Source organism: Cavia porcellus, unplaced genomic scaffold (assembly GCF_034190915.1).
Source record: "Cavia porcellus strain 051 isolate PalLab524CR breed Dunkin Hartley unplaced genomic scaffold, mCavPor4.1 scaffold_25, whole genome shotgun sequence".
Classification (NCBI taxonomy): Eukaryota; Metazoa; Chordata; class Mammalia; order Rodentia; family Caviidae; genus Cavia; species Cavia porcellus.
The window spans coordinates 1,186,185-1,200,489 of NW_026947508.1; positions in this window are offsets into that span (position 1 = coordinate 1,186,185).

Here is a 14,305-nt window from a genome sequence, read left to right on the forward strand (position 1 = left end):
ACAGCAAGCATGAGGAGTGGGGACCGGAGCCGCGAAGGAAGGACAGGGCCGAGGGCCCAGGGCCACCTCTCATCCTCTTGGGTGCTGGGCGGACGAGCAGGGGGCTCAGCGGGCACTGCTCAGCACAAGGCTCTCTGGGGCCCTGGCCGAGCATGGGCTGACATTCCCAGGACCTTTCCCAGCTTTCCTGGCCCTCAGTGCCTTTGGGAACAGACAGGTTAGGTAAGGCTGGACACACATGATGCAGGGAGGGAGATCAGGGACCACTGTGCGACCCTACCCTTGGCTACCCACTCCAGGATGCTCAGGCCCAGCCCTGGACAGGGCCCAGTGGGCGGGAAGAGGTTCTGGGCCTAAAGTGGCCAGTGAGGACCAGCAGCCTGGGAACAGTACCTCCCTACCAAGTGGGTTCCCTCTCCTTAGCCGGGTCACCCCTACCTACCCAGAGGGGGTTGGCTGGTCCTCTCTACCCACAGCCCAGGCTCCCCAAGCATGTGAAACTGGTCCTGAGCTGCCCATCAGGGACATGTGGTCTCCCCATATTCTCCTGACCACCTGGGGTGCCCCCGTGCCTTGAGGTAGACCCTGACCTGGGGGAGTGGACTCAGTGCATCCAGTCTAGGCCAACCCTGTTAGACAGGGATGGGCCAGGCCGTGACTGCACCCAAGGCCTCAAGACACCACCTGGGCCCCTCAGGGTGCTCCCCTCTCTGCCCATTGGAGCTGGAGTCCCACCCACACCTGCCTGAAGCCCCACCATGCCAAGCCCAGGTGCCTTCTGGGCCCTGGTCTCCCCAACCCGGCTCAGGATCCCCCCACCCTCTGTGATCCCGCACACCCCAGCCCTGGCAGCCCTGGAGCTGGGAGATTTACCTGGGCCGTTTTGGGACCTGGGAAGATCTAGGCCCGAGCCTGGCTGTCCCCAGGTGAAATTTCAGCTTCTTCTGTGCAGCCAATGAGCGGGAATTCTGGAGATAAAGGAGTCCTGTGCTCTGGGCCGATGCCCGGGCTCTGGACACCTCCCTGCTCTCAGCCCGTGAGCTCAGCTTCCTCCAGCCTGGGGTGTGTGTGGGTGCCTGCACCTGCAGCAGCCCAGTGCCCCTCCTGTCCCTGGGGCTCCCATGCGCACCCCTGATCAATAATGCAGCAGGAGGAGCTACCCTGGCCTGGCCTGGCGTTCACCACCTGCCGCTGCCCCGTGCTTCAGTCTCAGGCTGGGCGTGGTTTCGGGAGCCCCCCTGTCTGGGGCTCATAGAGGGGTGCAGGTGCTGTAAGGAGGACGTGGTGTCCATGTCCTGGCACTGGCCAAGGTGGGGGACCTGGTCTGCTCCGCAGGCACAGGTTCTGGGGCTGAGGCTGTGGATCCAGATCGCTGGGCCTCCTGCGATGATCCAGAGTGAGGGGGGCACAGCTGGGCTCACATCCACCCTGACCCACAGCTCATGCATGCCTCCATCGCTCTCTGCCCACCTGCAAGGAGGCCCCACTATTACGCATGCAGCCTGCCCAGCTCCTGCCTGCGGACCCTTCCGCATATTACACCACCAAGCCCATGTCCACTGGCCCTGGGTAGTGACTGACCTCCCCTGTTCTTCCACAAACCAGTTCTTGCCCCAGGGTCTTTGCATAGCCACTTCTCCCTCCCCAGAAGTCTTCCTGCCTCCTCCTCACTTCCCTGAAGTTTGGGTTCAGTCCCCCTCATTGCGCAGACTGCAGCTGCCTCGCCTGTCTACCAGACACCCCTGTTCTCCCTGTCCCCTGCTTCTTCACCATCATGTCCTGGGGACATCAGCCCAGAAGGGCGGGGCAGGCTGCCACCATCTAGCAGGTGCCTGGCAGGTAGCAGATAAAGAAGGCGGGAAGGCAGGACTGAGCAGGGCGCCAAGACCTCTGTGTTACCCTGTGGGGACACCCGGGGTCCCCGAGGTCAGCAGACCCCCAACTCCACACCCTGAACAGACCCTGTCTGCCGTTGCCCGGCGCGGTAGATCCAGCAGCAGGCACCTTTAAACCCGAGAGTGTCCAGGAGTCCGCTCGCCCCCGCTGCCCGAGTTTCTCCTTTGCCTTCTCTTCCCCTCCGAAAGTTTGTGCCAACCATCGGGGGACAGGGAGAGATCGATGGCGCTGTGCCGAGAGCCAGCCCCGCGGTTTGTGTACACAGCCTGTATCGGTTTGAACTGACGGAGTTTATCAACCGGGCAGCCGGGAACCATTAATCATACAGAAAAATAACACGGCGAAATGACTTTTCCAAATACCATCGGTGTAATTATCATCTCGCCCGTTCCCCTAACTGCGGCCATTTATATCTGTGCACTTCAGTATGCAAACAGTAATTAACGTGGTAATGAACCGGGGCCCAGAGCCTCCCCTCCCCCAGCTCATTTGCATGTTAATTACCATTAGCGACTAGGGAAACGAGTTATAAACAGCCTAATTAGCAGCCAGATCATTTTTACAAGAAATGGTGTGCACTTTGACATGAGGGCGAGCAGGAGATTGATGAAGTCAGGCAGGGGCCCCTCTGCCCAGCAGGCAGGACTGGGGTGTCCGCGATGCATGGCCCCGGCGGTCAGGGTGACACTGTGGACAGGGCTGGGGCTCTGGCAGGGCGGAGGGGCTGCAGGCCGGTTGGCCCAAGCTGCCAATGGAGGAAGCTGTCCTGGCCTTCGCTAAGATGGCTCAGCTCCAGGCCAGCCTTGTGGTCAGGGTCGGGTGCCCGGAAGCTGCCAAGAGGATGTGGCAGGCCGGACTGGCCCTCCCTGGGTTCTGGCGGGGAGGGCCGGGTGCCGGACCTTAGCGGGGCTCCTTTGGGACCTGGCTCTGTGGGATTCTCCTGCACAGCTGGTGCCAGGCCCACGGACTGGCTGAAGCCATCACGATTCCAAATCCGCTGGGCTGTTGAGAGGACCAATTCCACTCTCCCCGGGGCTCCTGGGCCAAGCAGGGCTGTGCTCCTCACCGGAGGCCCCGTGCACTGAGCTTCTGTGCTGGGCATGGAGGATGGGCACGCTGCCCTGGCCGAAACCCTGAGGCGGATGCGGGTGAGCCTTGGACAGTACCAGGCTCTCTGCTGCCCTCTGGATGCTCCAGGAGGCTCCTGCCCCAGGGTCTCTTGTCCCTGCTGTCCCTAGAGTGTTGGTGTGAGCTGTGGGTCCTCTACTAGGCACCTCCTCTTCAGAGATGGCCCAGCTGCCCCACCCTGCGCCCGTCCATCCTCCGTCCCCACTCTGCCTCTGTCCTCTGTTTTGTCTCGCTGGACAGGGTGCTCTCTGTGGTCCCCCACGTCCCTAGCCCTGCACAGCCAGGGGACTGAGTGGTGCCAGAGCCTGACTGTCTTTCGCCTGGGCTGGGGGGGCCCGGACTCTAGGGAAGGGGCTGTGGTTTATACTTTACCACTGAATCTGCTCCGTGGAAAGTTTGCATGTTGCCATGAGCAGACTCAGCCGTGGTCAGCACAGGAGCAGTGACCAGTGTGCCCTCACCTGCACCCCTGCACCCCGAGCCCAGGAGGCTGGTGGGAGGCCTGGCTGTGTCACAGACAGCACACGTCCATTGCGGGCCTGGACCTCAGGGCCTCAGCTGACAGAGGTGGCACCTCCTGCCTCTGCCTCCACTGCTGCCCACCATGGCCACCACCCATCCTTTTCTGTGAACCAAAAAAGACCCTGAGCCATGGATCAGGCCCATGGGGCCGACCCTCCCTCTGTCCGCATGCTGTCCCTCTGTCCCCTCCGCCCTGCTGAATCAAGCTCCAGGTCCTTCCCCTTCTGAGCTCTGGGCCTTCCTGGAGCACGGCTGGTGGACACTGGGGAAGTGACGCTCAGCTCTGGTGTGGACGGGTGCCAGGGGCAAAGGGGCCACCTTTGTCTCCAGCCAGCAGTGGGGACTTCGAGAACAGGCAGCTTCGGGGTGGGGCTGTCTCAGGGATTTGTGCCGAGCTGCGGTGTGGAACCTGCTAGAGTCCAGCAGGGACTTAGCAGTGGTGGAGCCACCAGGTCTCCTCAGAGCCAGAGTCCCAAGGCTGAGAGCAGGAGATGGGATGTGGGGCAGGACCCAGCGCGCCTGGGACGCTCGGCCCTGGGTGCCCCACATTTCTGACGGAGGAGGGCGGCTGGGGGACCAGGCAGAAACCTTTGCTGAGGAGGTGCTGGTGCATGGCCCTGTTCTGCGGGAACCCGGGGTCCCACAGGCTCTGCAGGGCACCCCCAGGTCTGGATCACCCTGCAGTAGGGCTGCTGGTATTGTGCTCCTGTGGCTCGGGACACCTGGCCCTGGTGCTGGTTCTGAACATCCCTTGGAGTAAGGGCATGGGGACGTGAGATTCGGAGTCAGAGGCCCAGGGCCCCCAGGGGTATCCTCACGGTACAGGGAGGAGGCGGAGGCCCTGGAGAGCGAGCCCAGGCTGCTCCAGAGAGGGGCGGTACAGGTGTGGTTGGGAGGGTTGGGGGTGGGGCCCCGTTATAAGGCCCTGGGGACTGCAGGCACTGCCATCCAGGGGCAGCCAGCAGAGGGCGCTGCACCGAGCCTGTGCTCCTCTCTTCCCAGGCATCCTTGGCAGGAACCAGCCTCTCTCTTCTCCCCGGGGGAGAAGAGATGGCCCCCTCAGGTCTCCCCGGGGGGGGCGCTGTGACCTCCAGAGCAGCAGCAGGACAGAGGGTGGGCACCCACACAGGTCAGGGAGGATGTAAAACCAAGATGGGAGGACACTGCAGCCACCTGCCTCACATCTCGGGGACCTGCAGCCCTGGCCTGGGCAGTGATATGGGGGGCACAGAGCTGCTGCCCAGGATGGTCAAGACCAGGCCGCCATGGGGCCCTCGCCTCTCTGCTTGGATTCTGGGGCTGTCTGCACCTCCAGAGGTCCACTGTGGGCCTGGGGTCTCAGCAGCCAGCAGGCAGCACATGCTCCCTGATGTGCCCTTTCCGCTGCAGGTGCCCCCAGTTGAGAGTCCACGCTGGTGTTCAGCGCTGTCTTTCTGGCATGCTTCCCGCTGGCTGGGTTTCCCGAGTACAATCAGGGACCAGGGACGATGGCACCGGTCACTGCCTGTGGCCTGAACTCACAGGGGCTTCCCTAGCCTGTGCCAGGGCCCCTCTGCTTTGGGCCCTGAGCTGAGGGGAGACCTGAGGGGGCCATCCTGCCCAGGGCTGCAAGGGCAGCGCAGTTTGCTCTGCCTCCTCACCTCACCGTCTCTGCTGGTCCCAGCCAGTGGCCTTCTGGTCAGTACTGTTCACTAGGTCAGCTTTCCCGTTGCTGAGACCAAGGGTTGGCTCGACAGCCACACTGAAGGGAGCCGGGGTTAACTCGGCTCATGGTTTCGGGGGTTCAGTTCAGGGTCGCCAGCTCCAGAGCAGAAGCAGCATGGCAGAAGGGCATGGAGGACCGAGCTGCTTAAATCATGGTGGGCAGGAAGCAGAGCAGGGGACAGCGCCAGAGAGGAGGGGGAGCCCCCCACCCCGGTACCCCAGGAGTGTTCTTTGCGAATCCCCCAGTGGATCCCAGAGAGCACCGAGTGGACGCCTTGCCCGAACCACCACTGACTGTGTTTGGCCGCCCTCAGCTCAGGTCCGAGCCTTGCTGGGTTCTTCTCCAGCTCCGTCTCTGGGCAGGCGAGGCTCAGTGTCGGCTCCGAGCTCCCCTGCCCGGCTCACGGCCCCACCATGCTCTGGGCTCAGGCTGGAGCTCCGCTGAGGATCCCTTGGCCACAGCGGGCACAGCTGTGTTTTCCTGCACAGCCCGAGCTCCTGGCTCCCTGCCCTCAAGCCCCACTGCAGGGCTTGAGACATAGCCCATGCTTGGCCTGGGGCTGTTCACAGCTTCCTGCCTGCTACAAAGACTGTCCCCCATCACCCCTTGCCCACTTTACCACCTGTTTGGCCTCTTTGTAAGCCAGGTGCCAACCCCTCCCCCTACCTGCACCTCAGCTTCCACTTCTGACTGTGGCCCACTCTTCTGTCTTGGTCAGTTTTGCTGGGTAACAAAGGGGCCTGCTTGCTCCTAGGAGTTTATTCTTCGGTTGTGTCACATGCCGGCTGCTGCTTGCTCATGAGGGAGTGGGGGGCAGGAGTAAGGAGTCGGCCACCCCCCTCCCCTGGGTAGACAGAGCACTGGCCCTGGCAGGCGCCAGATGACAGCCCGGCCCCAAGTCAGTGGGTGGGAAAGTTGTGCCGCAGGGTGCTGGGAGGTGCGGGGAGAGGTCCTGGAGAGCTGACAGACTGACTTCAGCAGGAGCTGCACGAAAGCTGCTCTGTCGAGTGATGTGCTTAGGAAACGCATTTCCTCGCCGCGGGACTTGTCAGAGCCTTTAACAGAATAATGTGTCATGTCATTCCTGAGCATGACCCAGGGACACGGCCTCTCCAAATGTATCACCCAGGGCTGGAGAATTCACTGCTAGCCGCAGAGCCTGGGCAGACGCCCTGTTCAGGAAGCAAGTGACTCCTGGAGAGGGCTTCCTGGTGTCACAGGGTGGACGTGAACATTCCAGACCTTCTCTGAAGCCCAGGGAGAAGGCGAGGCCCAGCTAACGCCGCTCTGTCACTGGGCTGTGATCCTGCCCCTTGGGCACCGCGGAGGACAACACAGTGGGCAGGAGTTGGGGAGCGGCCATGCAGCCTGGGATTCGAGGGTAAGCAAGAGCCCTGGGAAGGGGAGCTCTTGTTCCCGTGTGTTTGGAGAAGATGGGAACCAGGCGTGGCGGTGCACACTTGTCTGAGCACTCTCGGAGGCTGAGGGAGGAGGATTCCCTACCTGGTGAAACTTAGCAACTTAGAGAGATCAGCCTCAGAATTAAAACTAAAAGGTGCTGGGGGTGTAGTTCAGTGTGAAAGCCCTGGGTCCAGCCAGACAAGCCCCGGGCCTCAGCAGCTTGAGCCCCAGGGCACAGCTGGGAGCTGCAGGCGCTGGGCTCTGATGGGCCCTCTGTGCTGGGCTCAGGTCGATTTGATGTCAGAAATGAGTCTGCCTATCCCACCAGGGTGGCAGTGCCCGGGCTCTGAGTGCCGCTGAATCCAAACCCCGGGATGGCCAGAAAGGTAGGGATTTCTTAGTTTAGGAGGCTGAGACCTCGTAGTTACAGACAGCTTGGCTGTGCAGACCAGGAGAGAGGACACTCGGACCCAACCCCCCAAACCGCTGTCTCCCTGGGGGCGACCCTTCCTGTCCCCTTGGAGGAGCTGACCCCGGACTGGCACAGGACAGCAGAGCCCCCACCTCACATTCCGGGGCTGTGTTCAGACAGAATCTCTGTGTTCAGAACTGTAAGGACTTGTGATATTTGAGGGACGTTGGTATCAGTGTCCAGTAGGGTGGCCATGTGACTCCAGGCTTAAGTCCAGCCCCAACCACACTTTTGGGAAGTCCTGGGCTGCAGCTGGACATCCTCCTGCATGACGGCCTGCGATACTGCCAGCCACTGTCACTGGAACTCGGGGGCCAGGGCTGTCCAGGCTTCTGGCAGCTCCGGCCTGTCTGTGTTTATCTCGCTGACCTTGTGATGTAAGTCACGACGCTGAGTTGATTACCCGAAAGTCGGAAGCCCTGGCCGGATGGGAGTGGCTCCTCTGGGCGCCTGGTCCTCACAGTGGCGCGGTGTTGTGGGACCCAGGAGCCGAGGGCAGGAGTCTCCGAAACAGGGGCCCCTTTGCCTGGGCTGAGCCTGCTTCCCAAGTCTGCCGGTTGGCAGAAGCCCCCATCATGTAGCTCATTCCTGCCGACCCTGCCTGGTGTCCCCTGAGGCCCCAGGGACAAGGCTCACTCTGTCCCCAAGGTCTCAGCTTGGTTTCTGGCCTTGGCCACTGGGAGCCCACAGCACTGATGTGGGCTCACCTGCTGCAGACTTGAGCTCTTGTGCTGCCACACCTGCCCGGGGCCTGGGGGTGCTGACTGGGGTCCCAATACTGTGGGGGTTGGTGGAGCCCCCAAATCTGACCCTTCGGGGACCTCTGGGCTCTCGGTGGCTCCTCCTTGCCAAATCCCTGAGCTTTTTCAAAGCACCAGAAATGAACAGCTATGACAAGTATACAGGTATGTGCACATATGTGTGCATTTCCATGTGTGCATATGAGCAGTGTGCAGGTGTGTGAGTACACACTGGTATCCACGTCTGTGTGTACGTGCATACTGGTCCACAGTATGTGTGAGTACCTGCTGTGCACCTGCAGGCCTGGGTGCATGTGTGCCTGTGTGTGCACACGTGTGTGTACACTTGTGTGCATGTTGTCTTTGCCAGCATGAGCCTCATGGAGGCATGGTGCCCAGTGCTAGACTCTTTTTCTTCAAGGGTCCCAGGATTGAAAAGTGCCCCACCCCCAGGAGCCTGCCACCCCTTTGATCTGGGCTACAGCTTGTCTGAGATACCAAGACCCAGTGCCTGTGCAGGGCTCAGCCGGCAGCTGGGCTCTGCGCCCCCACGATCCCGCAGCCCGAATGGCTGTCCTGGAGCTCCACATCCAGCGACTCTGGAGATGCCTTGTGAGCCCCATGTTGACGCAGCCCTTCTGTCCCCCGCTGGCTCCCAGAGAGGGAGGTGGGGTTCTCCTTTCCCTGACGCCCGGGATCCTCCATGGTCATTGCTCCCAGGCACCAGCAGAGGGCGGCCGTGTTCCACGCCTGCTCCCCACCGGGCAGGGTCTCCTGAGCCAGGCTCTGCAGCAGGGTGTCTGTGGCACGGGTTAGGGGTGGGAGCCTGGGAGCTGGTCCTGCGCGGGTCTCCCACGGTCACCATGCGCTCCCTGGGGTGGCCCTGGGGTGGGTCAGAGGGCATAGGAAGGTACTACGGGTTGGGAGAGTGGGCATCAGGGCTCAGCTGCTGGCCACACGGGACCTGGGGTCACCAGGGGGTAGAATGTGGAGTGGATTTCCACACTGTCTGGTGGTAGCGTGATGGTCCCTGCTCGGGGGCCGAGCACTGGGGATGTGGCCGGTGGCCCCTGGACAGGCTGCTGGGACCCAGAGCACGCAGAGGTGGCCGTCAGGTGGCCGGGGCTGTTGGTTCCTCGCAAGGACAAAGACAACACAGGAGGGAGGCAGAGGCTGAGATGAGGTGTCCTCCAGCGTGGTCACGGTCACCCTGACGTCCGAAGAGCTGGCGGGGGAGCTGGACATGGGAATGGCACTGGGTAGAGGGGTCCGGGCCTGGAAAATGATAGAGCCCTCACGTGTCAGGTGTGATGCTGGGTGTTGAACTGACCAGCAAGGGAGGGGAAGTGGAGAGCTGGAGGAGCTCTGCTAGGGTGTCTGCACGCAGGGAGGAAGGGGTCTTGTGCTGGGTCCTGTGGCCGCTATGGGTCGGACACAGCGATGGGCCGGTCGCTCAGCCTCTGAGGCAGCGTGTCTGTGTTCTCAGGGGTCCAGGGCTCCCGGGCTGCGGAGAACCTGCCCCTGCCTTCCCTGCCCTGGCTGTGACCCCTGCTCCTCCCCAGACCCTAGCCCCCGCCTCCCCTGCTTCCGCACTGGGTCCCACCACCAAGGGATGAGCGCAGTGGGTGGTGGCTGATGCCCCCTGGGGGCCTGCAGGGGCTTCTGGGTGAATCCACGCTTGACTTGGTGGACTGAGGACAGTAGGTGGCCCTCTCTCGAGTAGGCAGCATCCAGTCAGCCAAAGGCCTGAGAAGAAGCCCCAGGAGGCCGGCTCTCAGCCGAAAGGGAGTCCGCTCTCAGCCGGGCCTGGGGCCCAGCTCCCCTGAGTCTCGGCTCCTGGCCTGGTTGGACTCGCACTCACAGCCCCCCACCAGGATGTGGGCACCTCAGGGGTCACCGACCCCAGCCCCCCATCACAGGCTGTCACCTTATTGTCATGGTCGCCTCCAAGGCAGCCTGTGCCGTTGGCTCCAGGCTGTCCCCAGGGCATATCCCAGCACAGGGGAGCAAGCATACTGAGGACACCAGAAACTCAGCTGCGGCTGGGGCACCCCTGGTGCACACCTCGCATGTGGGTGAGCGTGAAAAACGACTGGGCTGCACTGTGTCCCAGCGCACCTCAGGGCAGAGGAGGGGCAAGAGGGAGCCCAGGGTGGGGCGTGGTCCGCAGCCCTGGAGAGGTACACGGACCTGCCCTTCGAGGGGGCATGGGGCTGCTGTGGTGTTGGGGAGCACAGGCCTCTGGCTGCCGGGTTAGGCTTGGGGGCCTGCCTTGGGGAGGGGCTGTCCTGACTTGGGGAACCCGTGCGCCCCCTGTTTGGTGAGGTCTTCGCCTCTCCCTTGGGGGCTTGGGCTGTGAGTGGAGGCAGGGCTGGGGGTCTGGGTTGCAGACAGGGCTGGACTCCCAGAGCTCGGCCTCTGGGGTCTCGGCCTCAGCCTTCAGCTGAGGGGCGGCGAGGGCACTTGGTGGGAGCCCAGCAGGCACCTGCAGTGAGGAGGGAGGTGGAAGTGGACGCCCACATTCCCGGGCCCACCTCCCTGCAGGGGTGCTGCCCTGGATACCTCCACTGTCTGCAGGCTGGGGCGGGGCAGGGGTTTCCATCTCAGTCACTGTGGTGACAAAGCACCCCAGATGGGGGTGGCGTGGGGGCTCCCCTGGATGGCACCTTCGTCCTGTGTCCTCTGTGGCTGACCCTCTGTGCGTGACTGTGTCCTAACTTCCTCTGATACAGATCAGGAGCCACTCAATGATCTCTTTGAAGGCCCTCTCTGAATGCAGTGACATGCCGGCATGCTGGGGTAATGACTTTAATGTGTACGGGGGGGGGGGGTGTCACAGGTCAGTTCTAGGCCTTCCACAGGGCTCCCAGGCTGGTGGGCGCCGGGGCATCTGCCCAGGTGGGAGGTGAAAATGTCCTGCATTCCCAGCCTTGCAGGCCACTGCTCAGGGCTCTGCTCCGGGCACTGAGAAGCTCAGGGTCTGGCCGGGTACTTCGGGGCCCCTCTTCTATGCATGTCCTTTGCCCTGGTGGGTTGCGCCCTGGCCTGTGATAGAAGACAGTGACCAGGTGGCCAGTGTGGGTGGAAGCCAGGTTCACCCCACAGGGCCAAGTCTAGAAGCGGACAGGCCAGGGTGGCTGAGTCCCATGGCAGCTTGGGGGTGGGCGCCCCCCCATGGGACCTCAAGGATGAGGCCTGGTGGCCAAGGTCACTCCTGGCCTCCCTATTCAGGAGCAGCTGGACACACTCTGTCCCCCACACTGGGCACCCAGCTTGGCTTCTCTCTGGCCTGTGGTTTAGACTGCGCCCTACGGATTCCTCCACATTTTCAAGACCAAGTTCTGATCCGCTTGCCAGGGCTTCAGATCAAAAGAACTTGGTCTTGAAAATCCTGGAGGAGTTTACCCCATCGGGGCTCTGGCTGTCTGTGGCATCGCAGACTGGCCATGGTGACAGCTATCCTGCATCGGCTTGGGGACAGCCAGGTCCTGTGCTGCACTCCCACCCTCACGGCACAGTGAGCGAACCAGGATTGAGGTGGGAGCCGGAGCCCAGACTCCCAACCACAGGGCCCAGCCACAGGGTTGACACAGGGCGCTGCTGGACCCGTGGGAGGCTGAGACGTGAGGGAGGGCGTGGGAGTGTTGTCCCTGCTGCCCCGTGTATGGTTGGCTGGGGTTTGAGACTGTGGGTAGGGTGGGGCTCCCCAAAGGGAGTAAAGGGATGTGCTCAGCTGGGGGCTGTAGCTGAGTCCCTGGGGGGCTGTCTCCATGCCTGGCCTGGGTGTCCCTAGGGAGTGCGTGCTGTCTCCTGCCCCACATGCACAGTGGCCACCATGTGCATGCTGGCACCGGCTCAAGCCCAGGGCACTGCCCAGACTGCTGGCCTTGAGTCTGGAGGGCTGGGGTCCACAGTCCAGGCCTGGGCTCCACACAGGTCTGGGTGCTGGTAGGTGGCCTCAGGGCTCCGTTTGCCAAGCTGGATTCCCAGGAAGATGAATCGCATCAGACTGAGCTGGGTGGTGGGGAAGCGGCCTCTGCGGACGCCCCTCCTCTCTGCTCGGGGAGTGAGGGGCTCGGGGGCCCCCTTCACCTCTCAGCAGCTGGATGGACGCAGTAGCAGGCAGAGGCTGGTGTTGGTGACACATGGGCCCTGGGCCAATGACAGGTCGTTTTGGTGACATGTTGGTGATGCACTTGTTCTGGAGGGGATTGTGTGGGTCTGAGCTGAACATACGGGGACCCCTGCGTTTCCCCAGCAGCGCTGTGGGCAGGACTCCCGTGGGCGTGTCTGGGGAGGGTATGACCCCCACAAATGTGGATGTGCTCCAACAGGGCAGTGGACAGTGGATGCCATGGGGTGGTCCTTGAGGTCACTCCCGAGGTCATCAGACCTGACCCAGGCTCAGAGACCATCGTCCGCAGAGCCGGCCATGTCCGTCCATCACGTATGTGCCACTGCCTGGACCCTGCTGGAGGTTGGGGTCCCTGGCGACCGGATGAGGCCTCGGGGGTCCCGTCCCGGCTATGGGGGTGATCACCGTCACGGGGCTCTGTTTAACGGGCAGCAGGTGTGGCTCGCGGCCCTGGTTCCGGCACGTTATGCATGAGCCCTGGGTCTGATGTTCCGTGGCGACGGAAGAATCTGGCCGCGCTCCTCGCCTGCTACGGGGCCTGGCGCTGGCAGCGAGGTGCTTGGTTCGGAGTTTTCCTGACATGGCCGGGGAGGCCTGGGGTGCCCACTGATGGGGTGCGATCCAAGTTTGGGTGGAAATCAGGGCTAGAACAAGAGTGGGGACTGAGAGATGCTGGCAGAGAGGCCATTTAACTACCAGGTAACAGATTTGATTAATTTTGTGCCTGGAGGTTTCTCGGTTCCTTTTTTTTCTTTTCCCAAAGAATCAGAGAAAACAAAATATTTTTCTAATTAAATAAATCTACAGTGCACGCTAATGGAGCCCGTCTGTGGGCTTGTGACAGGGCAGGGAGAGATGTGGAATAATGATTTTATTTTTTCATTAAATAGAATTATAGGCAGTTACTCAAAGCAACGCTGAGCCTAATTGAAAGAAACCCATTTCTCCTTAATTTACTTTCACGCTTTTGGATGATAAAAGAGTGTGTTCATTGGAAAATTAAATAAAAAACACAACACAAGGAAAGGACTTGTTTGGGTGGATTATGCTGCCCTTGGGGCCTAAAGTCACGGTCCCCACGCTCAGGTGAGGAAGGGGACTTGGGACCACCGGCTCCCTGGGCTGCATCTGCTTCCGGGGACCCGATGGGCACAGGGGTGTCTGTCCTGGGCCCTCCCTGCTCCCTAGAGCTGGGGCTTCACCCAGAAGGGTTCCTATGAGGGGATCTGGAGAAGTTGGCCCTCAGAAGCACATCGAGTCTGTGCCCAGGGGCCGGTTGTGTTGCAAGCCCCGTGACAACCCCAGGTCCGCTGTCACCTCTGGGCAGGCCCCGTGGGCACTCATCCATTCAGTGTCCCTTCTGGTGGCTGAGGCTCCACCTCTTCCAGGAAGCCCCCCAGGACGGCCCCTCTCTTCATGAATCTGTGTGTCCAGCTTGTGCCAGCGTGGTGCCCAGCTCTGGGTGTCCTGGCTACGGAGTTGGTCACTCACTGTCTTCACCTCTCCTGCTCCAGAAAGCTGGGCTGAGGAAGTGGCCATGAAGACAGTAACTGGCCCTGAGGCAACCCATGGGGATTCTACTTATGAGGACGTCCTGTCCAGCTCCCTGGTGCCCAGGGCAGAACGACGCTGGGACTTCATTTTATTCCTCTGAATTAGTCTTGAATCTTCTCATCTGGCCAGCAGCTGCCATGTCTCCTGGTGTGACACCACAGCCCCTCGATGACTGCTGGGTGAGCAGATGGCTCCGGTGGCCACATGTGTGGGGACACAGGTGTATCTATTCATCCGCTGTGCTGAGGACGGGACCCGGAGGCCTGTGGGTTGGACAAGCGCCCCTGCAGTCCTTTGGGTGTTATCTTTTATTTTGAGGCAGATGCTTGCTAAATTGCCCTGATTGACCTTGAAATTTCAGTCCCCCAGCTGCTGGCCCCTGCCAGGAGCTGGCTTGCTGTCCACTGCAGGTGCGCGGTTCTCATCCAGGAGGGCCCTCCTGTTCCCTCATCGTGAGGCCTGGCACCCAGCATGCAGCGGCCACAGCAGCACGTGGCCCGTGGCCCGTGGCCCTCAGGGGTTTCCCACCTTGAGCTCCTGGCATGGCCATCCAGGCCTAGGGCACCCCTGGAACCTGTGCTGTGGACCCCTGGCCCTCCAGCAGCCTGGCTCAGTAGGGAGGGGTCTCCATTGTTCCTGCCGTGTAGCCCAGGAGCCCCCTCCTAGCATGCTCCCCACCCACTCCCCAGGGACTGCTTGGGGTGGGGTCCTTTTCCACTCCCAGTACCAGGGAGGCAGAGACAGGGCCCTGC